This window comes from Leptidea sinapis, chromosome 22 (assembly GCF_905404315.1).
Source record: "Leptidea sinapis chromosome 22, ilLepSina1.1, whole genome shotgun sequence".
Classification (NCBI taxonomy): domain Eukaryota; kingdom Metazoa; phylum Arthropoda; class Insecta; order Lepidoptera; family Pieridae; genus Leptidea; species Leptidea sinapis.
Genome location: NC_066286.1, coordinates 3,551,530 through 3,557,649, shown reverse-complemented (window position 1 = coordinate 3,557,649; position 6,120 = coordinate 3,551,530).

The window sequence follows — 6,120 nt, the reverse complement described above, 5'->3', positions numbered from 1 at the left end:
TGTGCGTATCTCAAAATCGGTTGGATTAGGACAAAATTTACTACACACTGTTTTTTGACGATCAACCAATTTCGCATCTAAAAAAAACGTTTTTCCGAGTTTTTACATCACACGGCTATCTAGTCCTAATGTATTTGTTTTACTTAATAGAACAAACAATGGAACATTTCGGGTTTCCAGTATTCTGAATTAATTCGCAAACCGATTTTACTGTCAGTATTGCCACCGTTGTAGGTAATATGATTCAGCTACTTACTCAAAGAAATATACGATTTTGATTTTGCTGTTATTATTGATCTGAGTTCCCCGAGGTATAAAAAGAATAGGGAAGTCCCAGACCCAAGGGGACAGGATGTCGGCTAGATTTTAAGTACCACATCGGCCCAATTTACTGGCGTGAAGCAGTAATGTGTGAGGATAAAATATGTTTCAGTCTGAAGGGCGCCGTAGCTATTGAAATTACTGGGCAAAGGAGACTTAACATCTTATGTCTCAAGCTGACGCGCGCAATTGTAGTGCTGCTCACAGTTTTTGGGTTATTCAAATACGCAGGGCGTATCAATTACCATCAGCTGAACGTCCTGCTCGTCTTTGGTTGTCATGAAAAAATTATGACAGAAATTGTACCAATTACTATTAGGAGAAACTTACACGTATTAAATTTGTTATGACGAATAGATAAATAAGTAATAATAATTATTATTATGGAGTAACGAGCTTTTTTATGGCATTAAGAGAAAAATATCTCTGACAATAAATCTGATATAAAGTAATCACCACTACTCCTCCAGAGGAATTACAGTAGTGTTACCGGCTATTAAGGTGAGTATCGATCCGGGAATACCGGATATTTATGAACCGTACACTCGTGAACAGGATGCTTATGGTGCCAGGTCGACCTGTTATGATGCACTTACTAATTATGACAGTAATCACGACCATCATAGTCACAAACAATGAATTCAAGCTCTAAAGGTTGATGCATCCAATATACGATAATTTATATTAATACAAATTTATTCTTTATTACTTTTTATGAAATATTTGATAGTATTGAAACATAATTCATATATTGGATACAGCATTTCATAAACTAATTTGTCATGTATATTAATATACAGCCACTACAAAGTACTCTATTTGATTGAAAAGAGTGGCAATGAGTTTTTTGTATGTTCTTCTCACGAGCCTTACTTTTTCCGAACATATAGTAGATTCAATAATTTAAATTACTTAAATTTTACTAATGACTAATCGAATACGCTTAGTTTAAGTCACGTTTAAGGCTTAAATTAAATTTTAAACTAAACTTAATTCTGAATTATGAATAAATGGTGGGCGTTTGACGAGCAGTAGACTCGTGGGCAGTAGGCAGTAACCAGGCAATAGTCGGATGTACCCAGACGGGCGTCTATGAAGTCATGGTATTTTCAGGATATACTGTCAGCAGAAGATTTAGTAAGGGGTATGGTTAATGGCTATCCACCTCTGAGGGAACGTGGGTGATTCAAACAATTGGAATAGACCTTACGTCACTGCGAAATTATGCAATGCCCTGCAGAGTTTGTGGTGCTCCACCTAAGCCATGATCTACCTACCTACTTTAAAGCCTGAATTGACCTAGAATACCGACATTCCACTCTAGTTATACCTAACCATTGTTCTATACATAACTTTTGTTTTATTCTCTAAATTAATATAGGAAGCAGTTTTATGAAAATATTATAGTGTATACAACGTGATTGATGAGTTTTTTATTTTTTTAAATCACACATTGATTGCAACTAAAAATTCATAAATTTATATTGAATATTTTAAATAGTATAAATCTAAACGTTAAGTTACTCCGAATAATATAATTCTTGTTTTCGAAAATCTAAAATAGAAAACTTCATCGGGTGGTAGTAAATTTTTATAAATCATCAATTATTATTAATTTATTTATTGTAAAAGGCTGGTCACCCGCCCTCGTATGAGCAAGGTCACTGGCATGTATTGACGATTTAAAATGCATCAGCACTGAAAATATGCAAAAAGAAGTACTCACATAATATTATATAACTACTAACTGGACAAAACCAGCCCAAAACGAGTTGCAGTGCCAAAATTTAGTTTATTCTTATGACATGTCTGCGACAATCGCGACAATGGTTAAAAATAGTTGTCTATGATCATTTATATCAATACTATGTTCATATCATTGTATATACTTGAACCTACAACAACATAATGTAATAAAATCGTAAGCTAAAGCTAAGAAAAAGCAACGAATACACCTTGTATCTACTTATTTATGTAAAGGAGGCCTATAGGTAGGCCTAGACCTAACTAATACAATAGGAGGGAGAGCTTGGAGAAAAATAATCTTGTGATTTTATATGAAAACTCAAGACTCAAGCACAATTTCTTTTTAAAATTAATTTCCTTTTAATTACAGTAAATATTGTGACATGATCCCACTATTTTGGTATTTTTGATCAATAAAACTCGACCAAAGATAAAACCATTATGGTGATAAAAGACCACACCATTTCTAATCAATAATAATAATAATAAGCCATTTATTCCATAACCCATAATATACAATCAAATGTTAGTAATTTAAAGTTCTTAAAATCTAGTGTTAATTTTATTTAAAGTGACCAGTTTAATTATTTATTCTATATTATTTTGGTTATGGACCCCATTTTGGGTATAGGCCTCCCCCAACTTTTTCCATTTTTCCCTATCCTTGGCCTGATCGATCCAGTTTCTCCCCACCGACTACACGATGTCATCTGCCCATCTCTGCTTTGGTCTACCAGTGCATCTTTTACCTGGTGGTCCTTTCCATTTGGTGCTCTCTATTGTCCACCTTCTGTCTGTGAAGCGTGCAATGTGGCCAGCCCATTGCCATTTCAATGTTTGCGCGTGTCTTAGTGCATCTGTAAGCTTGGTTTTCTTTCTAATGTCTTCACTGCGTACTTTTTGTAGTTTTCTGATCCGCAATATGCTTCTCTTCATTGCTTTTTGTGTCTTCTCTTCTCTTTTCTATTTTTTGTTCTATTTCTTTTGTGAAGGCCCAGGTTTGACAGCCATATAGTAGGCATGGCATAATACAACTGTCCATCACGATTTTTTTCATATGCAGGCTATAGTTGCCTTTTAATATTTCTTTAAGCGACCATAATTTTTTCCACGATAATGTTTTTCTCCTCTTTACTTCTTCTAATTTGCTGTTTGTATTGAATGAGACTTGTTTCCCCAAATAGATGTAACTGTCAACATATTCTATTGTGTGTCCGTTTACTTGTATTGGCCTTCTGTAATGGTTAGTCATTATTTTTGTCTTGTTTGTGTTAATTGCAAGACCAACTTTTTTACTTTCTTGGTCGAGTGTCGTTACCATTTCCTCTAAGTCTTTTGGTGATTCACCCAGTATCGCAATGTCATCTGCAAATCGCAGATGATTGAGGTATTGTGAGGTATTCTGAAAATGTCTTGAAGAACCGCTATAAAGAGCTTAGGTGACAATGGGTCACCTTGTCTTACACCTCGTTCAATTTTGAAAGGTTCTCCGTTGGTCTCCAGTCTAACTTTGCTTGTACTATTTTCATACACGTTTTTTATAAGGTTGATATATTTCTGGTCGATATTTAAAGAGTAAAGTTGAGATGTGACTGATACTATCGAAGGCTTTTCTAAAATCTATAAACGCCACATAGAGTGGTCTGTTAAATTCTTTGTGTTTTTCTATTACTTGTTCAATTGTTTGTATGTGATCAAGAGTGCTGAAACCTGAGCGGAAGCCTGCTTGCTCTGTAGGTTGTGCGTTGTCAATTTCCTGAGTAAGAAGTCTCGTTTCAGTATTATTGAAGCAAAGAGTTTTTATGTGCTTGATAGAAGACTAATTGGCCTATAGTTGTCTATATCTTGCGGATTGCCTTTTAAAAAAAATAATAGTTATGTCTGACGAACACCAACCCTTGGGAACAGTCTCTGTGTTCAGGATCATATTAAATAATAGTAGGACTGGTGCTCCCGTTTTTATAGCTTCATTGCTGATACCATCTGGGCCAGGGATCTTTTCATTTTTTAATTGTATTAGGTGTGCACTTCCTTTTCATCGAATAATTCCACAGTGTTAGATTTTATTTCACAGTAAGCTCGGTTTTCAGTGACATCGTTCACATTTTCATTTTTCATGTACAGATTTTTATAGAAGTTTGTTCAATCACGTTTTTCCTTGTTTTCGTTTCCTCTGATATATGGTTAAGGTTATGTACCCATTTTTTGTGAGTGGTTAATTCTTTTTGGTTATTGGTTTGTACATCTGAATTTTTCTAAATTTTTAGTTATTATGTTGTGTCTGTAGTTGGCGTTATCTTTTTTTATTGATTTATTTGTAGTTTTGTACAGGTTTTGTAATTCTGTTTTCATATCAGTGTTCTTGTTTTTGGTTTTTATTAGTTCTGTTCGTCTGTTGATTAGTGTTTCTGTTACCTTACTGAATATTTTATGTGTTTTGACTTTTGTTACTTTATGTGATTTTAGGCTTTTCAGTATGATGATTTCTAGCTGGTTGTAGTAAATCTGTACGTCGGTCGCTTTGCTTAGATTATTTGACGCTCTCAAAAATTCTGTAATATTATTCAAATACTTGTTGATTTCTTCGCTTGTTTTGGGTGTACTTGTAGTGTTTTCGAAGGTTTTCCTAGACATTTTCGGTAGTTTTGTAGTAAGAGTGTCTCTTACTAGCCTGTGGTCGGAGGAAAATTTCAAGTTGTTAATAAATTCAACATTCGTTACTATTTGTGGAATATTAGTCAATATAAAATCGATTTCATTTAAAGTTTTTCTACCCGGAGATATCCAAGTCCATTTTCTATTTATTTTCTTTTTAATAAAGTATTAAAGTGGCATATTCTATTAGCCGCTCGCCTCTTTTGTTTCTTTCACCGTGACTAATTCGACCTAAGATTTGGTTGTTATCAGATTTTTATTGTCGGCCAATTTTTGCGTTAAAGTCTCCGATTACCAGAACTTTGCCTTCTATTTGGGAGTGAGCTTGATATAGATCTTCGTAAAATTGACAAATCTCGTCGTCGTTTGCTCTCTCTGTTGGCGCATAAGCCTGTATGAGAGAGATTGGAAAGTTATCTAATTCCAGTTATAAGAGTGCTACTCTTTCAGAGATTCCCGTGAATTTAGTTATTTAGTTTTTGTGCTCCTTTTTAACGAGGAATCCTACTCCATGTGTACCTTTTGTTTTCCCTATATAACATAAGACATAGTCCTGGTATTCTTCTATGCTTAGGCCTGCTCGTCTAACTTCTGATAGACCTATTATGTCAAAGTTGATATTTTTGAGAGTTGATATTTACTCTTGGTAAATTCAAAAAATCTTTCGAACGATACTAAAGATTTTACTTTAAAAGTGCAAATTTTTAGTGTATTTTGATTTGTTCTTTTGTTGTTGTTGTATTTGGTTGGAGGGCGGTGGTCATCTTCCCCCACGGTGACCAGCCGGATTGGGGTCTATTCAATAGAATACAAAATATTTATTTACCATAGGGAGTAACAATCACATAACAACACTTGTTGGTAAACGTCATGAAGCTACATCCGTTCGTAAAGTGGCTCCGTTTGATATGGTGAGAAGAACTGATAAAAAACTCACAGACCATCTTTTACATCATAGAATAATAAACTTTCTTAGCCTTCTTAATTATTAATACTACATATTATTAAGGGTATTATTAGTCGATGGCTCGAACTCGTTGTTGGACGCGGCTACAAGGCATGCTACGAGTCTCTCTCTCATCTCATCCAACAGCATGTGTCAACGTGATATACGCTGTAAAGAGCAGTAAGAAATTGGTGCACTCACGTAGGTACATTCACTCCCAAAGTATATATTATCTACTCAAACTAGAGTAGTGAATGAATAAATAAAAACAGTTACAGTTTTGCTATTTTCAAAATCCATAGTACGTTGTTCATTTACCCCCAAAGATGCGTTAAAATTACTGTCGAAAAATGTAATATTCGACGTCTAATATATGACTTTCAACACATTTTTTTTAACTTTTTAGTTTGCATATATGGCTAGATAATACCTAATGAAAATGATAAATATTT